The following is a 22,261-nucleotide window of genomic DNA, read 5'->3' on the forward strand; positions in this document are numbered from 1 at the left end:
GATTAGCTTCAATTTATCCTGTATCTAATTTGTTGTGCACCGTAGTTTGTGGGTTGCTTCCCTTATTAGATTTTGATCTCCTTGAAAGAAGGGATTGTTTCTGCCTTTTTTTGTTTCCCTAGCACAATAGGTGTTTAATAAATGCATATTGTTGAGTTATTGATCAAAAGGCTTTTATTGAAACCCTTCTTAGGGTTAACACCACTACAATGTTTAATACTAAAAAGCTCAGTCTTTATGTTGCTCAGAATTAGATGTGTCATTATATGAGTTATCCCTGTTATCTCATACAATTTCATACCATGTAAAAGGCATGATTAATTTTTTTTCTTTATTTGTCATTTAGTATATATACTATAATAATACCAATGCTACTTTTCATGTTCCCTTGCTGGAACAATGAATCATGTACATGTCTATTTTTCAACAAAAGCCATGCAGGGCTTCATTCTATGTTTTTGTTTTTATTTAATAAAGATTATACTAAAAGGAAGGAAACAAGGAGGAAGTAGGGGTCACAGAGGTTAAGTTAACTCTCTGTCTCACAACTGCATCTAGTACCAAATCATCAAACTCCATTCTTCTGTTTTGAGTGGTGTGTAAATTCAGATGTGTGGGATTGCATGGGGCAGAGGTTTTGTAAACACAGAGCAATCATCACTACATTCCAGTTTTGACACTTTTGTCCACCCCAGTCCTATGGACTCATTTACCTTTTGAAGACAGAGACAGACAGACAGACAGATACAAACACACACCTACATACATATACACAAAGGTCTCAGACCTGTGATTTCACACACAGAAACAGAGACAGAGAATACATCTCTAGCTTAGTACTTTTCTTATTTTCCAGAATTAGGAAGGTTAGAGACAGTGTAAAAATGTATAAAGGCTATACTGTATTTATAGAAACATCAAAATAATTAAAACAAAAATGCCTCTTTACAGAGGTTTTATGAAGATGAAATATAGTTTATAAAGTGCTTTGCAAATCTTAAAATAATATCAACTATTATTAATTATTTCATCATTATAGCAAAACTTCATTTGGACTACTTTTATTGAGACTTTGTAATCATATGGCCAGAGAGTGAAGTAGATACTATATCTATGCCATCAATTGGGAAAAAAGGACTTCTTAAGTGATTAAACTATGTGAAGGTGATTTTAACAACTTATATAGAGTAACAATTTTATGTGACAAATCATTCATTGAAAAATGTCACTTAAGAACTTCTTAATAACTTGTCATTAGCATATCTAATATGTTAATATAGAATATGTAATTGAATGTAATATGCAATGCAATTGTATTTCTTTAAAATGTGCTGGAATTCAAAATTTTCATTTATTATTTCTCCTTAGCATAGTTTAACTTGTACATTGCCATGTTCTTAGTCTTATGTAGTCCATCAAATACAGACTAATTGAACTCATGCTTTTCTATTATACTCTGACAATACCACTTTTGTTTTTCTTTTCTTTTTTTGTATCAAACATGTGATTTCACTACTATGGGTAACTTCCAGTAAGGAAATTCCCTTTACCAATACAGATCAGAAACAATTCTTTAATTTGAGGGGGGGGGCACTGGCAATCTAAGTAATTTATCCAATGTCAAATAAACAATGTGCTAGAGAAAGGATGTGAACTCAGGTCTTCTTGACCTTGCTATATGTATTCCATGCTGTCTCTGCTTTTTAGTAGTGCTTTAACGCCAGTGAATGTCTAAATATGTAAGCATGAGCTCACTGATTTGGGCAGATATGAATTATTCACACTTTCTCTTCTTGTATAACTTTTCTTTATATTCTTATCTTTTGACATTATATGGATGCTAATAATTCATGCAAGCTATCCACTGTTTGACCTTCCTTCACTCATACTATGTAACAGTCAAGGTTCTACATTTCTTGGATGATGTTTCTTCATGATGATTGTCTTGCATGATTATTCAAAGACTAAACTTTATAGAAACTTTCACTGGCAGACTTTTTCATGTAGTTGAAATCCTGAACATAGCACTTTGATGTCTACACTGAAATTTTTTGCTGAAAGCAGGGGTTTCTCTTTTCCCGTGTGTAGGTATTTAGTTAGATATATGAACATGTTTCTAAAAATATGGAAGTAGTTAGGTAAATGAAATATATAGAGAATTGACCTGGATCCAGAAGACCTGAGTTCAATTTGGTCCTCAGATATGTGATATGGGACAAACCTCATTAACCTCTGCCTGCTTCATCTTATTATCTGTAAAATAGGACTGATGATATCTTCCTTCTATCTCCCAGGATTGTTACGAGGATAAAATATTTATAAAATATTTGGCAAACTTTAAAGCACTATTCAAATATTGTATTGTATGTTATTACTGTATTGTATGTATTTTTTTCCTTTAGGTAATATCAACATTTCTCAATGACTGCCATAAAGAACACTTTGGAAATTTTTTTACTGAATAAATTTTAAATCTCATTTTATGGGCTAACTTTTAATTATGAAATTCTTTTTTTTTCTAGTTTTAAAGAGCACAGTAAACAATAGTCTAATCCAGTAGTCCTCAAAGTGTCTCTGAAACCCTTTCAGAAGGTCTACAAATTCAAAATCATTTTTTATTTCTAATACAGGAAATAGCTATAAATATAACCCACATGAACAAAAACTTTTTGAACAGATCCTCGATGGTTTTTTAACAACATGAAGGTACTAAGAACAAAGTTTGAGAACCACTGGTCTAATCCATTGGAGTATTAATAAATGTAAATTACAAATAACATATGTAAGCATTTTTATAATTATAGCCTTTTTATTACTCAAATGGGTTCTTGCTTTAGGTTATGTTGTTTACTTTTGATGTAAAGAAGCCCTCTTTAAGGCTCTTCTTTGCAAATTCTGAAAATTGGTAAGGCACATAAAATATGTCATTTTCTTTTAACAGAATGCCTGAGACACAGAAGGTATTTAAGCAGTCCTTGTTGACTGACTGACTGACTGACTGACCGAGTGACTGACTGACCGACTTGCTTCTTTAATGAGCCTATCTTTCATCATGGAAAACATTTTGTGTTTTGAGTGTCTGTGTATCTGTGTGTGTGTGTGTGTGTGTGTGTGTGTGTGTGTGTGTGTGTGAATTTAAATTTCAAGCTACAAAGTATTGTATTTCTAGATATATAATTACTAAGTTCATTATTGATGATTTAAAAGATGATGTGAAGTAGTAGAAAGAGCTCTGGAATTTGGAGCCCAAAGACCTGGTCCTATCTTATATCAGATATACTCTCTGGGCCTCGATTTCTTCAATATTAAAATAAAGCTAATCATACTTATTATTGTTGAGATATTTCAATCTTGTCTGAGTCTTTGTGACCCAATTTTATTTTATTTATTTATTTTTGGCAAAGATATTGGAGTGGTTTACTATTTCCTTCTCTAGTTCCTTTTACGGATGAAGAACCTGAAAAAGACAGGGTTTAGTGACTTACCCTAGATCACAAAGCTTGCAAGTGTCTGAGACCAGTTTTGAATTCAGATCTAGCTCACTCCAAGTTTAATATTCTATTCGCTATAACATCTAACTCTCTACTATTAACTATCCATGATTTTCTTTTGTATGTGAAAAATCTTTGGAAACTATAAAGCACTGCATGAATAGCAACATAAAGCAGATGCTACAATATTTTTACTTATTAGGAAATTAATAAGTAATATGTGTTTAGTTAGGTTTATAGGATACTACTATTGCTGTTGTTTTAATAAAAGATACACCATGTAGAATCTCCAAACTCATAATGTTCTTCACTAAAAGGTGAAGTCCCTAGTCCTTTCAGGGACTATATCTTAATCATAAATTTTTGAGATCTTATTTAATATGGTTTCTCCAAACACCAAATAAAAATATCCTCCCTCCAACTAATGAGAATTTGTTAAGAAGTTTTTTCTAGATCAGTGGTTTTCAAGTATCATTGTATTTTAAAATTTCAAGGGAAATCCTTAGGTTGAAGTTATTGGGACAGAATGTTTCTTTTAACTCTACAGCTTTGTTGATCTACAGACATGACTCATTTTCCATCTAGTCCTAGGAGGCAAAAAGCATTTCCAGTTGTTAAATTAGAATTACTCCCATAAATATAATAATCTCATTAGGCATAGTCCATGCCATTGGGTTCTAGTAGTGATACTGAGGACAAATTTGGAACATATCAGATTACATAGTGAAGGATAACCTGTAAGAGGGTGAATTTTGCTCAATCTTTCTTGTGGTTCATCCATATTCTCTCAAAGTTTATTGGTTTGCCAATCTATTTTTTTCTTGCCTTATGTTTATTTTATAATATGCCTTTTGAATTTATTTTTTCATTTAATCCAATATCAAACTGCACTAGTTTAAATGAGGGTGAGGAAATGCTTATATAAATTATTTAAAAATCACAGGGGAGTAATGTATGCAGTCTAATAGTAACAACAGACATTGCTTTGCACATAGTAGTTGCTTAATGTTTGCTAAATTGAATTGAAATTGAAATTTCATTTAAATTCTAATATGAACTTAATGTAACCTTTAGCATTCAAGATAGAATTTTTTCACTAAAAAAATAGAGTATGATATGAGAATTCTAAATCTTTTTTTTTTAATTCTGTCTTTAGTCAATTTTGTTTAAAAGAAACGACACACAAAGAATTACATTTTAGTTCCCTTGTTTTGCACATAAAAAATTTCTGAGTCAGACAAAAGCATCAGCTTTATTTCTTCATTTCTGTCATCATCTCAGCCTTTTTTAAATCTTTGATGACAAAAGGCAATAATTGTTGAATAGGACCTAGTCACTTAAATTGAACTCCAACCTAGAGGGAAAGGTGAATTCTTTATCTCTTTACAAAGGTGTGGCACTGTTTACTTTAGAAAGAAAAGATACAAGTATTTCCTAACGTGGATTAAGCATGGCCAGACAAGATGATACATTTCCACTATAAACTTTCAAGCAGCTGTGGGAATGCAGTATGTGTGAAATCTCTTACCTTCTTAAAAATCTTGATAGAGTTGTAGCTGGGCTCTTAACAGTCAAAAACAAACTGCCAATGAAGTTTATTTTCCTTTTTGCTGAGTTTTCTGGACCATTGTTCCGCTTGAGAAGCCATGTTTGTTAGTTTTGGCTCAGAGACTTTTCTTCCTTAAGGATAAGCAATCCTTAGGCACTTGTTCAGCCAGGCCTTAAAGGACTGCCTAGCAGTTTATTCACAGCCTCAGCTCAAGCTGAATTCAACTGTGTGACTTCCTGTTCTAAGGGGGAAGGGGGGGAGGAGGAGGGAAGGGAGATGTATCCGAAATGTAAATATCTAGCTGATTTTGTTGAAAACCGGGGCGTTTTTGTTTGTTCTTATAAAAGATTCCTGCTGGAAGTCTTACTCTGAATTTGGCTTTTAGCCTTCTCTGCTGTGACTTGGATGCTGATCTGATTTTCTGCTTTCATGGCCTTTTTTTTAAATTAAAAAAATTTAATTCAGCATTAACTCTGCTTACAAGCTCCATAGCAGAATAAAATCACATTACAAACATTGTAGTATTAGATTTTATCACCATTTATTTCTTCTAGTCTGTCCAGGGATTTCTTCATGTTGAGTAGAACTAATTTGCAGTCAGACATTGAGGTCCTGGAGAAGGCCAGCAGGCTCCACAAATTAATTTATCCAAATAACCAATCCCTCCTCGGCCAGCCATAGAGGGACACCAAAACGGCCCAAGCAGGCGAAGACTTCTTTTGAAGTCTGGAATGTTTTGACTGACTTGAAACAGGCGGCTGGAATGAAAGGATAATTTTCAGTGACCCAGGGGATTTTTTGCCATTTTCAAATATTAGGTAAAACAAAGAGAAATTGCTTGCTCTAATTTAGAAAGACTTAGTAATCAGGAAGGCAACCAGACTGAGAATAAAGTTCCAAAGTATAGCTCACAAGTTTATTTACTGGATCTTGCTTTAAAAAAAAAAATAAATATAAAAAAACTCTAAATTATTACAAACTTTTAAAAAATTAGCATTTTAGGGGACATTTATTAGATAAGTTTTCATATTGCTACCACCTGTCTATGAATTATTTTTGTTAGTTCATGGAAAAGAAAAAAGAAATAATTGCCTTGATTTATTGACATCTAAGGTTTTTTTGTTTTGTTTTGTTTTTTTAAAGAATCACTATATTTTCAATTTATGGTTTCTTTTTTTTTTTTAAAGTGGGAAAGTTATGATTTTGAAAAAAAGCTTAGTAAACCAAATGACTTCACTGAAAGCACTTAAAGATAGAATTACATATCAGTCTAATTTTTAGACTGTATGAGAATATTTAAAATTATCAATCAGCTCAGTCATCCCTGATGAAGTAAGCAGACTCTGAATGCACAGCCGCAGCAAGGATGAAGCAGGATGCTTTTTGACTTGTTTAACTAAGGGAAGAAATTCTTTGGATGATTTCTTCCCCTAATACCATGGATAAATAGAAAGTGATTCTATTCACATGATCTTTCCCCCTTCCCTCCCCCCATAATGATGATGACAATACTTTTATAATTAAGAAATACATATAGACCAATTGCTATGTTAGGAATGCATGCATTTAATCGATTTAATACTGTACTTCTGAAAAATATAGGAATCAAAAGTTCTGTTTTTTAGTGGTGACACACTGACTTTACAGACTTATGTTATAATTTATTCCCACCACCACTACCAAACACACACACACACACAAAATCTCAGTTTGTATTTGGAAGAATGAAAAGACTACTTATTTTTCCTGTTTATAATTTTAACTATTAATAGTTATTCAGGGAAATGAAAAAACAGACGATTTTAATTGTTGATAATATCTTAGATGTTGATATCTGTATTACTTACAGATTTGGAAAGTTTAGTGTCTTTCTTTGATTCAAATTCAATTCAAATGAAAATTCTTTTATTTGAAATTTAAAATCCTTTACCATTTGACAGCAAATATACTTTTTGGATGATTACATACTACTCCCCTCAAATACACAGAATCAAACTAATGTATTTAATAGTTCTCTCCTTTCCACCTTCCCTGTCTTTTTTTCCCCACCTTTGTCCAGGAAATCCCCACATCTTGTATGCTCCTTTTCTCACCTCTACTTCTTGAATTCCACAGCTCCCTTAGAGGCTTTGCTCAAGTCCTACTTCCTATAGAAGACCTTTTCCAATCTTTTGGCCTCCCACTCCCTATTTCATGTTTACTTTCTAAATACTTTATATTTAGAATGGACAAATGTTTCACTGTTCAACTCCCTCCCCTATATTGAGTACAGACACCTTGACAATGGAGATTATTTCCATTTTTTGGCCTTTGACTCCAAACTCCAGTTAATACCTCAAACACACTAGATACTTTTCAATTCTTTTTGAACTTTACCACCACTAAAAATTTCTGGAATTCACTGAAATGAACTGACAATCTGTGAATCTTTCCCCCTTTCTTCTCTTAACTCCTTCCCCTTCCTCCCAACATCACTCTATTGGGAAATTAAGTAAACTGATGCCAATACACTATTATTGCTAAATTGACAACTTTTGATACTGTACTATTGAATTGGGCATATCAGTCTTTATTGAATGAGCTTATTTCATATAACTGAAATACAAGGAAAGAAGATATAATGCAACTTAAGGTCTTTGATTTTGATATAACACAAGGATTGGTGATTTCCTTTGAAGACAAGGTATGTTCCATATTCAGAACATCCCTATGTGTCATGAAGAGGAAAAAATATCATGCTTTCATCTTTTAAAAAAATCAACCTAGAGTTTTTCTTCCAGTCATTAAAACCCTAAGAAAATTGGTCCAGCCAGCCTTTAATCAGATATATGGAGATGATCTTTGGAAAGGAAGACATATGAGAGAAATGATCCTTGGTTGAAGGCAGCTTGCCTCAGCAATATTATAGATTAATATAAGGTCAAAGCAATTTAAGTGGTCTTTAGTTTTAAAAGGAAAATCTACAAATGTAGAAGAGAGTTGGGAAATGAGGGGGCAAAAGGAAAACTAGGATGATCTTAGAGAGATATATTTTGTTTGTGCAAAATTAATGATTACTAATTCCTTGTGATTATGAGTTGCCACAGCTTATGTTGTCCATCATTAGTAGAGAGAATCTTATGTCTTTTTTAAATAACTTTATCTAGTCTTCCCCCAGACTTCTTAGAGTCTACTCTGCTCTCACGGCTCACTATAACAGGTTGACAATTCTCCATTCCTTCCTACTGTGTTAGGATCAGGACAAACAAAGTTGCTTTTTCATATGGAACTCAGGATCAGAGCTTTATACCAGGTCCTCACTTCCATGACCCTGCCCAGAACCAGAAGGAACTTCAGATAAAAGATGTATTTCTTACCATCAAGATCTTATCTCGGAATAGGATATCTAATACAGGACCTCAGATCTTTTCTTTCCTAGTGTATAAAGGAGAATTTAATTGACAATTCTTTCTACCATCATAGAACCTCAAAGGTTCTATTCAACCCAAGGTAGGATCAAATAGTGCTATGTATCCACCTTTGAGGAGTAGCGAAAGAACTGTTGTTTAATACCAAGGGTGATTGGCTGTTTAGAGAGAAACCTTTTTTCTTGGCAAACCTATGCCATCCTTCAGCTCTTTCATACCCATCACTCTTACTCCTGTTCCTCAAATGCTATACTTGCATTGTGTCCTTTGGAGCTTCCATTCTATCATTAGCAACCTACTTTTGACCTTAGATTTTTTTTCTCTTATGTTCCTTCCATCTTGTAGTCATAGAAATCAGGTTATGTCTAGAAAACAATGCATCCCTAGAGATCCTCAACAGGACTTGATATGCTTTTTCTCATATTTCCCATACATTAGGAAAGAAGGAGTTTAAGAATTTTAGAGATGGTAACAAGGAATTCTGAAGTTCACTGTCCTAAGATATATCCAGGTCCTAGTGAAAATTGACTACTTGCTATATTTCCAAGTTCTCCCCTATCTCATGGAGTTCAATACTTCATTAGCAATCTTTTTTCTACTTCAACTTCTGTCCTTATTCTTGAGGACTTCAAATTATATGTTGGTAAGATTTCAAATACTCACACTTTCTGGCCTCAAGGAGTTCACATTCTAAAGCCAGAAACAAGTAAACAACTATGTACATATATGATATAGACAATGTGAATGGGGGATGATAATATCCATCAATGACTTGGCCTCTATTTATGCATCCCCACATTTCTTCTTGTTCTTATTCCCATTTGAGCCCCAAGTATGTTATCCCCATAAGGTTGGTAGTCCTAAATACCTATTCCTTTCCCTGTGTCTGTCCCTTTATGTCAGTGTCCTGGTCTTTTTTTCCCCCATGTGTCTGTTTTCTCATCCAAATGACATATCTGTACATGTCCTACCATCTATCCATATTTCTTTGTCTATGAACTAAAACTCTGAAATTTTAGTCTCTCCATCCCTTCTAGCTCTTCTAAGTCATTATTTCCTACTCTGTTTTCTTTTTTCTGTCTTCCTTATCTTGCCCTTGACCAACTAAACAGTTCAATTTTGGTTCCATTGTCTCTTTTTATCTCATGTCTTACCTATCCCTAAATCTAGGTTACCCCCATCATCTACCTTCTTAATATCCATGCTGACTGAATCCACTAAAATTTTATATTCTTTAATCTTCACTAGAGCTTACAACATAATAATCTTTATTCTTCCCTTATTGAATTTCTGTCATGCTCCACATAATATCTCCTTCAAAGATATCTTCTTTACTCAAGCTTCCTATACTTTCTCTAACCTTTCAGCAGAGGATCTTAGCTCCTATTTTTCTAAGAAGATAGAGGTCAATATGAATTCCCTCTTTTGAACTGTCCTATTTGTAAAGTCCTTTTTTACATTATCCTCCTGTTCATTATTCTTTTCTGCTTTGTTCTTGTCTCTGACAAAAAAAGAGGCCCTTTTCCTGAAGGCCGAGTCCTTACTTTCGTACTGGATGGGACCCCATTATTGTCTCTATGACTCCTTGCCTCCCCACTCATCATTTCTCTTTATAATCTTCAGTGCCTCCTTTCCTACTATTTCTACTGTTTTTTCTTCTGTTGCCTGTAAATGTCCCAGTTTCCTAACCTTCCCCCCATTCTTGAAACAAAAGCCTTTACTCAAAATTGCCGTTCTATCAAATATTTAATATTCTCCTCCCTTTCCCAGCCAATCTCCTAGAGGAAGAAAAAAGAGTATTTTTCTTTTTTTGCTTCTGTTTCCTCTCTTCTCATCTTGTCATAGTCTCAGGCTCTTGCAATCGGGTTTCTGTCCTCATCATTTAATAGAAACTGCTCTCACCAAGGTTACTAAGTCATATTGTTATTTGCAAAATCTAATGACCTATTCTCAGCCCTCTTTCTTGACCTCTCTGCATAATTTGATACTTTTTGGCCAACCTTTTTCCCAAATAGTCACTCCACCCTGGGTTTTTTGTGTAACTGCCACTCTCCTGGTTACCCTTCTTACTGACTGATTATTTTACTTCGGTCTCCCTAGCTGGATTCTCACCCTATCTGTGTACTGTGTAGGTGAATCCAAATACTGCCTTGATTCCTCCTTCTTTATACCCTTTTGATAACCTCATCAACTTCCAAATGATTTAATTGTTATTTCTTAGCAAAAAACTTAAAAGTCCATTTAGCCATCTAGCTCCAGTCTTTCTTATGAGCCCTTCAGCAATTGTCCATGGAAAATCTACAGTGGGATGTATCTTATAATTGATTGTGAGAGGAAATGGGAGGCATTTCAAACTCAATATTTCTTATGCAAAATCCATTGTCTTATTTCCATTCTCTCAAGTCCATCTCTTTTCCAAACTTTCTCTTTCTTTTGAAGGCACTACCCTACTTGTTATCTCAGTCAAACATTTAAAATTTTTAAAAATCTATCTCCAGTCTAACTTTCAAGGATTATTAACTATTCCCCTGAACACACACTCTATTACAGAAAAACTGCTTTTCACTTTTCTCTACAAACTCAGCACTCCATCGGCCAATCCCTTGACTTATATAAATTATTCCTATTCCTGAGAAGTCCTTCCCCTGCCTCTCAGAATCCTTCATTCCATTCACAGTCATTTTCTGAGTTCAAACCTTTATCTCTTCTTCAGACTACTGAAATAACCTCATTGCTTTTTCTAGATCTAGTCTCTCTCCTCTCCAAAAGCAATCAGAGGTTATTTCAGTAGTCTGAAGAAGAGATAATTGACTGTGAATGGAATGAATGTGAGAAATATAAAGTTGGTAAATGTCTTTTATTATATTCTTTAGTTTTTACATCACGATCATTTCCAAATGTGTACCTTCCTCTTTCTTGTACACTGCTATTCTATTATAAAAAAAAGATTTTTTTTTAAAAAAAGGAAAACAACACATATATTGATAGTATATGACAATATATGCAATATTCCACATCCCTAGAACCTTACTTCTCTAATAAGAAGAAGAGATATATTTTCTTTCCTTTTTCTTTTCAGCAACCAAGTTCATTTTCATTTTACTGTTGTTTTTCTTGTTTAGTAGAGTTGAATTTGACAAGATCTGATAACTGAGTACCTATAGGGGATGAGGGAGAGGGAAGAGCCAAAGGTGAACCTGAATGGTGGGGAGCGTAGGTACTCTTAACAGAAATAAACAAGCTTAGAGGAGACTCAGCTTTAGGGGAAAAGAAAACCAAATCCATTTAACACATGTTGAGTTTGAAATGTCAGTAGGATATACAGGTGAAACTGAGCACATGGCAATTGCCATTGCATGAGTAGAATTCAGGAGAGACAAACACTGATATATAATAATGCATAGAAGTGATCTGAACTCAGAAGATTGGTTGGAATTATTACTAAATGTGGAGAAAGTAAAGAAGACCTAGGGACCTAGGAGGGGGCTTTGGAAGATGACCATGGTTCCAATGAAGGGGACACAGAATACAGAGCAAAATAGGAGAAAAACCAGGAGAGAGCATTGTCACAGAAGTCTATTTAAGAGGAAAGAGTTGTCAGTGATAAAAATTGGAAAAAAAGTAGTAGGATGAGGAATGAGAAAGAGTCATTGGATTTAGAATTGAGAGATCACTGATAACCTTTCAGAGAGGAATTTCAGTCAGGTGGCACAGTGGGAAGCCAAATTACACTGGGTTATGAAGTGAGTGGGTGGGAAGGAAAAGAAACTTGGCAGTGAATGGGGAAAGAGATATAGAATGATAGCTTGAGGTAATGACAGGGTCAAGGGCAGGGTTTTGTAAGGATAGGGGAAACTTGGACATGTTTGTGCACAGAAGAAGCCAAAAGATAAAAAGAGAGATTGAAATTGAGAGAGGGGAGGATTTAAGGAAGAAAAAAGGGAGACAGATAGAGACAGAGAGAAAACAGAAAAAGACAGAGACAAAGATGCAGAAATAGAGATGGAGACAGAGACAGAAAAGTTAAGTAAGTGATGGCTTGAAATGCTAGGGGATATTTTAAAAATTATTTTTATTGATGCTTTCAGGTTTTATATCATATTAATTTCTTGACATATTGCTTCCCCTCCCCTGCTGATAGTCTTTCTTGAAATATGATTTCTTAAAAAATGAAATTCAACAAAACTAAGCAGTAAATCTGCTTGCTGACCACATATTATGCCAAATTCATTGTCCTAAGAAGCCCCTCACCTTTTATCTTCCTGAAGATTACCCCAAGTGATTCACAGTCACCAAGGCTCATTCCAGTGAGTCTGTGGAATTGGTAGATTATTATTAAGAAGAACCTACAAGGTAATGGGAATTTATGCACCAACAAATAGGCATCTAGCCACCCACTATTTTTCATAGGATTATAGACCTAGAGATGGGAGGGACCTCAGAAACTATAGTATTCCAGTCCAACACTCCTATTATAGCCCAGGCAGGTTAAATGATTGGTCCCAAGATTAGATGACATGATATTCATAAGATCAATGACAGGGAGCTCATGTTCTACAGCATGTAAAATACGCAAAGACTGAAATTAATAATACAAGCTGCACTGAGATGAAACAAGATATTTGTCAAGTGTTTAGCACAGAGTCTTGTACATAGTGGGTCCTTATAAATGCTTATTAATTTATTTCCTTTCCCTACTATGCAAATGGGGCTAATGATTTATTTATTCACTTATTCATAATGACTCGGGAAAACAATGCTTACCCTTCTTAGCCTCATAGGGGTGTTTTGGAGATAAACTGAAATTATGTAAGAAAAGAACTTTGGGACTCTATGGTCTGGTTTTATAAACCAGAATTTATACATGATGTTATCATCCCAGACTTTGATACTGTATTGAGCACATGGTCTCTGCGAATCCTAGCATTATTCCCCCATCATTAGACATCTTCAAGCAAAAGGCCCCATTGGACATTTTGTAGAGGAAATTCCTGATTAAGTAAAAGTTGAACTGCGTGGTTCTGGATTAAAGGATTTTTAGAATGTTCTAGACCACTCTAATTGTAATTTGAATTTTAAAAACAATGACAAATAACCCCAAGATTTACCCAGGGTATTCCATTCCAAGAGTGTCGATCTGGGGCTTGCTAGCTATGTGACTATGGATATCATTTAATCTCCATGAGACTCTGTTTCATCTGTAAAACCAAGGACACTAATACTTCCATTACTTAACAATTAACTATTCCACTATAGGATACTATGAAGTCCATAAATATGAGCTTTTATAATAAAAAATATATAGAAATCATAAAATCATGTATTCTGGAAAACACCAGAAATACAAGCTAGTCTAATTAATTTCTCAGATGAGTAAACTGAGCCAGAAAGAGTCTGTTAACATAAGATCATACATTCAATTGGTAGTACTCAAACCCACATCCCCTAGCTCCCAACAGTGATCAGAATGATACACATAGCTGAGAGAAGGCCTGAACTAAAAAAAACCATTAGTTTTAGTTGACTGGGAGAAGGTGACTGTCACCCTGAAAAAGAACAGGGTCATTTTTCTGGCAGGACTAAAAGTCATATACCCCTGGGATAGCAGTAAGTGGATGCTGAAGAGACATCTAACATAAATTATTCTTTTTTAATTTTTTTAAAATTAATCATATTTATTTTTCTTACATTTGTAGTTTTGAACTCTTTCTCCTTTCTTCCCTATCCTGCATTAAAGGAGGCCACCATTTGACGCAGATTTTTAAATATATATAAAAGCATACTTTTATACTCTAAGTCCTTTTATTAATCATTACTTTCTCTAGAGGTGGATAGCATCTTCCTTTATTTGCTCTTTATAGTTGATTTTGAATATTTATAGTACTTGGAATAACTTGGTTGTTCATAATTATTCTTTGAACAATATTGCTATTACTTTGTACAACATCCTCTTGGTTCTATTCACTTACTTTACTTTTCATTATTTTGTGCAAGTCTTTCCATGTTTTTTCTAAAATGAATCAAGTAATTTCTTATAGTACAGTAGTATTCTACCACAATCATATGCCAAGCTACTAATTTTAAAGCAGGGTTATGAAGGAAAGGGAAAAGGATAAGATCAGGAGTCATAAGAATCATAAGGATTGAGAAATAAATTTCATATAAGACTGTTAGAGTGCAGGGCCAGGGCAGGTTGGAGAGTTAGAATCAAGATAAGAAGAGAGCAGAGAAGAAAGAAATACTGAAGATCACTGAGAGATCCAGTAAGGGGAGCAATGGATGGGGATATATTTATCAAGAGAATGCCTTATTTTTTCATTAGAAGTAGATTTGATTGAATTTAAGGGGAAATGCATTTTGCTGTCCACTGTAGAAGATTCAGATAAACAGTAAAAATGGTATTTATTTAAATCTTTTCCAACTAAGAATAGTAAAAAGGAATGCATTATTTGAATTTATATGAGTGTTTATTGCTGTCAAAAAAAGGTAAATTTTTCTTTCCTACATTTTTCCTATTAAGGCAGTCAATGAAAATAATCTAAGTGGGGATTTACATGTTTAGATAAAATGAAGAAATTGCTTAAATCTTCTCTCATTTGCATGCTTAGAGTGAAAAATTGACTCAAAATGTGGCAACAGCAAAAATATCCTCATTTGATTTTATATTTAACTTGATAGAAATGTAAAAATGGGTGTGGTTTGCTCAGAAAGGCCTACTCATGTGTAGTGCCACCAAATGTGATTTATTCTGTCTAAGACATTCTAAAATCAGATCAACTTTCGAATCAGATAATTAAATTACCTTTGGGAATGGTTTATTTCCTTCTTAAGTACCCTCTCTGATGTGGCATTATTAACAAGCCAATGGTCTACATGTTTTTGCATGAATATACTTTCTTAGGTAAATATCCTTATGCATAAATTACAAGACTTGGGCTTTATGTGCAGTATTTATGGCCCGTGGAAGAGGCTTATTTAATAAAGTTTATGCAAGTAAAACTGAATGATTTGTGTGTTAGGGCTGTTTCCAGAATAACAGTGAATTTGCATATTTTACCTTAAGTAACAGTACAAAATAAGCTTTCATGAGAAATAAGATCTACACAATCTTTTGGCCATATTTGGTTTATACAGTAAGATTTGGTCAGCCAATCTTATTTTCCTCAAGAGATCTCACACAAAATTTTTCTGAATCAAATGTAATTCCAGTGCAGAGAGTGACTTAAATGATGGATGAGAAAATTATATAAAAAGAACATACATGGGGAATAGAAGAAGAGAATAAAAATAAACGATAATTTGAAGAAGCAGAGCAATCTACAGTTAAGTTTTAGAGGAAGGAAGTTAAGAAGACTTGAGTTCAATTCCAGACTCAGCTACTTACTAATTATATGATCCTGGGCAAAATATTTAATCTCTATTTGCCTCAGTTTCCTTAACTGTAACATAGGAATAATAACAGCATTTATCTTGCAGTGTTGTGAAGATTAAAAAGGTAATATCTGTAAAACACTCAGAACAATTCCTGCATAGTAAGCCCTATATAAAATGCTTATTCTTTCCACCATCACCATCACCCAATAGACAACAAAAGGCAACCCTTCTTTTGAAGACAAATCATGAGGGTAGGAGTGGGAAGGAAGTACTGCTCTTGTTTGGAAAATAAGCTATATAGGCAAAATAATGACTGACTTCATAAGCCAAATATCAAATTCTGTCTCATACTTTATAGAAGAGTCTTAATTTTATTTTTATAGTCTGGCTCTATGCTAAAATGACTGATAAGTATGATAAATTTACCGGAGGATAGGTGCCTAATTTTTCTCATAAAAATTTTGTGAACTCTATTCTGCCTGTGATGATGTTTGAAGTTGAAGAGAAAGTGATATATGCCTATTATTAAGAATAAGGTTCTTAGCACTGTAAAGAACTGTTTAAGGCTAGAAGGAAGTATATTTTAAAAGTATAGTTTAAATTTAAATGTGAATGTGAAAAGTAAAAGGACATAAATTAAATGTGAATTGAATTATATAAACAACTTCAGTAGTAAGATAAATATATTAAGGAAGGATTTTAATGGAAAATTAGTTAGGTGGTTAAAACAGAAATCTGAAACATATTCTAAAAATTGTAAAATAAGAAGCTGAAATCTAAGATTCAAAATTCCTCTCACATTCTCTCAGAATTTGATGGTTACTAAATAATTCAATTCTATCTTAAACTTGTTTTAAAGATTCATTTTGATAACATTTTCAGAGATTAGCTCAAAGTTATTTTCCATAAATATTTCCATACATATAATTTACATATTTATACTATACATGCTATTCTAAAATTTTATTTACTTCATTTTTAATTTGTGGAATAAAACAAGTATTTCTATAATATAATAATACAAAGATGATGGCACACGAACTTGCAAATCTAATTTATACAACCTGTTATTCCTTTTAAATACATAATAAAATTATCATGTAAATTTCTTTTTTTCCTTTTTTTCCCTTTCTTCCTCCCCATTAGACACTATTTGTCGGCAAGCTGCATACAAGTCACCAAAATTATGTTTGTATATCCTTATTTTTTTAATTTAATTTATTGAATTTCATGGAAAATAGAAAATGGTGGAAAATGTGGAAAAAATTATAGATATAGAAGCAGAAGAATTATGTTTTGAATCCTGGTTCTGCCATCAATTTGCTGCTTATATAAGTAACTTTATTTCTCTGGGCAATATCATCATCTGTGTTAAAATCATAGCTCATATTTATATAATACTTTAAAGTTTACAATATGCTTTTCTTCACAAAAAATGATATTTTATATGAAAAATAGAAAAACAGATATAGAGAAATAGATGATAAATTGATTCATTGATAGAAATGCATAAATAGAGTGATATAAAGAAATAACTATGTAGAGAAATTGATATGTATAGATAATTTATTAAATCTTTAATATCTGCTAAGTACTTTATCTCCATTTTTTGATTCAGTTATTTCAGTTGTGTCATAACTTGCTGTGACCCCATTTGGGTTTTCTTTGTCAAGATACTAGAGTGGTTTGCCATTTCCTTCTCCGGCTCATTTTACAGACGAGAAAACTGAGGCAAACAGTTAACTGACTTAAATAGTAAGCATTTGAGGTTGAATTTGAACTCAGATCTTCCTGACTCCAGGACTGGGACCTCTATATTCTGTGCCATCTGGATGCCCAGATCCCTGTTTTCCAGATGAGAAAACAAGAGAATTCAAAGAAGGAAGAAGACTTCAAATGGACAAGATAATTCCAACTACAACAACAAAAAAGACAGAAACACTGGATTTTTAATTTTTTTCTTTTTTCTACAAATGACCTTTATGCTGGAAATTATAGAATAAATATGAATAATAGGGAGTTAGTACCAAGATAAATAATAAAATACTAAGAAAGAATTTAACTGCTTTTGATGAATTCAAGTGACCTGGTTCAAAAAAACTGCAATCTTAGGCATTGAAAGAACTGGCAGCTGTGACTGCTGAGCCACTGGCAGTGATATTTGAAAGATCATGAAAAATGGAAGGGTACTGTGGAAGGGAAAGTGTCTTAATTTTCACAACAGGGAAGAGAAAAAGTCTGCAAACTACAGGAAAGTGAGCTTGACTTTTATTCCTACAAAAATACCTTAAAAATCATTAAAGCAATGGCCAAGTAATATCTGGAAAGGAAGGCAGTGATGACAGAACCAGAAAACAGGGTTACTCAACTAGTAGAAAAGGGAATGCTATGGGCATAATTTTCCTATATTTAATTTAATTTTATATCATTATTCTGGATTTAAAAACAAGTTAGTGGGTTTGTACATATATAGGATATTGTAGACCTCTACTATTTATAGGTTGCTTTTATTTTTAGGTATGTAAAATCAACTTGTAGCTTTCAATATTTGTCTATGCTTTTTTTCCACTTTCTTTTTCTATTCTCACTGATTTTAAAGAAAATAATAATAAAACAAGTATTTATGATATCCTTTAAGTTTTGCAAAGCTCTTTATATTCTCATAGTATCTCTCATAGTATTCTCATAGTATCCTCACAATTACCCTTAGAGATAGTTATAGAAGAGGAAACTTCTTTGCAAGATGCAAGCAAAAGTCTAGTAAGTGTCTGAGGAGAGTTTTTGAACTTCTATCTTTTAGACATATGTCCTATACTCTTTCTATTGTACACCTTGCTACCTATAAAGGAAAAAAGTGACTACTATGAAAATTCTGGTACATATTAAAGTTGGATTTTTTGTTAGTTTATTTTTTGTGGTTATTCTTTTTCTTATTGTTTTTGTTTTTAATCAGGAAGGCCTTTTAATACCCCTCAAATCAAATACTTTTTTTACTTGCTAATTTTGATTGTTAGGCTAGCTCTTTATTTCTTCTTTAAACATCTGTGACACTTATGTATTAGATTCTGGAAATCCTGGAAATACAGAAGCAAAAATGAAACAATACCTTTTCTCTTCCCAACCTCCAAGAACTTTCATTCTATTTGAGAAAACAGCATGGAATTAGATAAGAAAATCTTTTCTTTTTTCTTTTTCTTTCCTTTCCTTTCTTTTCTTTTCTCTTTCCTTTCTTTCCTATCTTTCCTTTTTACTTTCATTTCTTTTTCTTTCTTTCCTTTTCCTTTTCTTTCTTTTTTTTTCTTTCATGGTGAGGTTAAGGCTGGCAGCCTTGTTGGGCAGTCAAGAAAAACTTTTTAGAATATTGCATTTGACTGGATCCTTGAGAAAAAGTAGGGATTCTAAGACGTAGAAGTAGCGAATAGAGTGTATCCCAGATATAAGAAATAAACACTGCAAAGGTATATTTGTCCTGTATGAGAAACAGCAAATAGGTCAATTTGGCTAGAAAATGGCATGCATTAAGAGAAATATAATACTTCTGTATTCTCCATCTGAGAAAAGCATTGCAGTAGACATGCTCTACAATGTAAAGTTAATCATTGGCTTATATATTTCTTTTTTTAAGTATACAGAAAGAGAGCATATTGCTATATTAATAATCCAACAAAAGAGTACAATATCTGAGTTGCCCACTATATGGTCCATTCTGAACCATCAACCTGGAAGCCACTTTAGCTCTTCCATAGCTCATTTTCTCAAACTGTGGTTCACAATCCTATATGGGGTGCTATAACTGAACATAGGAGTCATGAAATTATCAGTAAATGTTTGATTTGTATACCTATTTTTTATATCTATATATCTGGAATTACATAAAAATTTCTCAGGTTGAAAGGGTTTGTGAGTGGAAAAAGTTTAAGAATCCCTGCTCTATGGCATATGCTTGGTATAGCTTTTCTAAAAACCACAATATTGCCAGTGGCCACTAAGACTACATTTACTTTCCTGATGCTAAACAATTCTAACCCACAATGGCTATATTCATTTATTTTGGATATGAAATATAATATTACTCAAAATCTCTAAATATTAAATCTCTAGTTTGAAAGACCTTCTACACCACATTAGTTTTCCTCTTTCTGTTGTTGTCTCTTTTCTCCTTTTCCCCCATTCACAGGAGTTAGTTATTCAATGAACTGTGACCACATGTTTTGTGGAATCTTCCAGAGATGGAAGGAAAAATATAATCCTTCTTATATAAAGCCATTTATCTTAATCTACTTCTACCTACTTCCCTAAAACTTCTTTCCCTTGCCCTCCCAATTCTTCAGATGTATCCAGGGATATTCTTTATCACAGATACTTGTGGATTATTGAATTGGAATTGAGGATTGAATGAGGTGGATAAATGAGATTTATTTCCAGGACCCCTTTATAGAGCATTGATTGATCTAACATAAAGGGAAACAGTAGTTAAAGAAACTGTCCTCTCTTATGGATAACTATTTCTATAGGAGATAATAGTAGCTACTAGCATCATGACTTGGAATTAGTCTGGGTAATCTTTATAGCACAGCTCTCTAGCAGTGTCTGGTGATCATTTGCATCCCTAGCTGAATCCTCATCTATAATATGGGAATAATAACATACAGACTGCCTACTTCATGGGATTGTTGTTAGAATCAATACATTTAAGATACTTTGTAAACATCATCATAATCATCATCACTGTCAACATTATTATTTAACTAACATTCTTGTAGCTTTCTGTGGTTTACAAGGAGCTTTCCATGCCTTAACTCATTTTATTCTTACAACAGCCCTGTGAGGTAGGTGTTATTATTCTCATTTTATAGAGGAGGAAACTGAGATTGAAAATACTTAAGTAACTTGTCCAGGATAACAGAATTAGAACTCAGATCTTCCTGTCTTAATGTTCTTCACCCATGGCACCTAGATTCCTTAAACATCAAAGCACTATAAAATTGATAGCATTAATACAGCCTCTCCCTCTCCCCCAGATCTCCTGCTCCTATGACACACTCTTTTTTCTTTCCTAAAGCCTTCCTGCTATTATTCATCTATTGATACTCCATCTCTCTTCTTTCTTAATCTTTTTACTTCTGCTCCACCAGTGAACTCCTACAGTTATATTTCCCACTGATCAATAGGGCTGATTACCATTGACAAATTCTTCACTTTCAACTCCTTCCTATAAAAATCCCTTTTGAGACATATGCAGACAATACATTTAGAGTATGAGATTTGTTGGAGGTTCATTTCAGACTGGCTTACTGGAACAGAGTGATTGCTGTAGAAAACCAAGATCATACTATCATAGAATAATAGCTTTAGAGCCAAAAGAATTCTTGAAGGCCTCAATCCATTCATTTTTTCAGCTGAGGAAACTGAGGCACAGATGAGCAACTTGCCCATGGTGATAAAGTTATTCCATATCAAGGTACAATACTTATTTGAACTGAAATAAGTATTCCTGAGTTAAAATATAGTGCCTTCTCTATTGTAAGGAAGAAACAATCTCAAGAATAATAGCAACTTCAAGGATCTCTATGTATTTATGCTTGTTATGGGATAAGGGTATCCTGGGATTCCAGCTCCTACTGTCACTTTGCACTCATCTCAATCCTTTTTAAAATACTTTTGCTACCATAAGCATTTATTGGATGCTTCTCACTATGCTGATAGAATTTTTTTGAGTGTCTCTCCTTGACTTAGAAGAACTTAAAATACAGCAGGACAAGAAAGACTTATACATACATAAGCACAGAATAAAACAGAACATAAATGTATATTGTGCTTCCCAAGAAGGGAAATATCATTTCCACCTTAGAAGGTGGCAGTCAGGATCAGGGAAGGCTTGTCAAAAGAAGCGTCATTTGATCTAGGATAAAATGCAAACTCTCTTCTTGGTATTTAAAGCCCGTCACAGTCTGTCTCCAACCTATCTTTGTAGATTGATTTCACACAACTCTCCCTGACACACTCACTGCAGCCCAAATGGATGACCACACAACATTCTTTCTCCCAGGCTTAGAAGTTCTCCATCTTCACCTCTTCCCTTTTAAGGCTCAGCTTAAGTATCACCAAGAGGCTTTTACTGCTTCACCCAGTTGTTTAAAATACTCTCCCTTATAATTATTTGTTTTTTAAACTTGTCTATGTACATTTCATTGCTTCCATAAAAGCCAAGCTCATTGAGGACAAGGATTATTTCTTTGTTTTCTTTGCATTATTCCTTGAGCCTTGCCTAATACCTGGCACATAGTAAGTGCTTAATAAATGCTTGTTGGATTGGATTGAATTGAATCTTAGAAGATAGTAATACAATTCCAAAGGCCTGAATTAGAGGTAGCAATAGAAAGAACAATGGAAGGGCATTACAAGCAGAGCAGAATGGTGAACAATTCTTTTTTTGGTGG

Source organism: Sarcophilus harrisii, chromosome 1, assembly GCF_902635505.1.
Source record: "Sarcophilus harrisii chromosome 1, mSarHar1.11, whole genome shotgun sequence".
In the NCBI taxonomy this organism is placed as follows: Eukaryota; Metazoa; Chordata; class Mammalia; order Dasyuromorphia; family Dasyuridae; genus Sarcophilus; species Sarcophilus harrisii.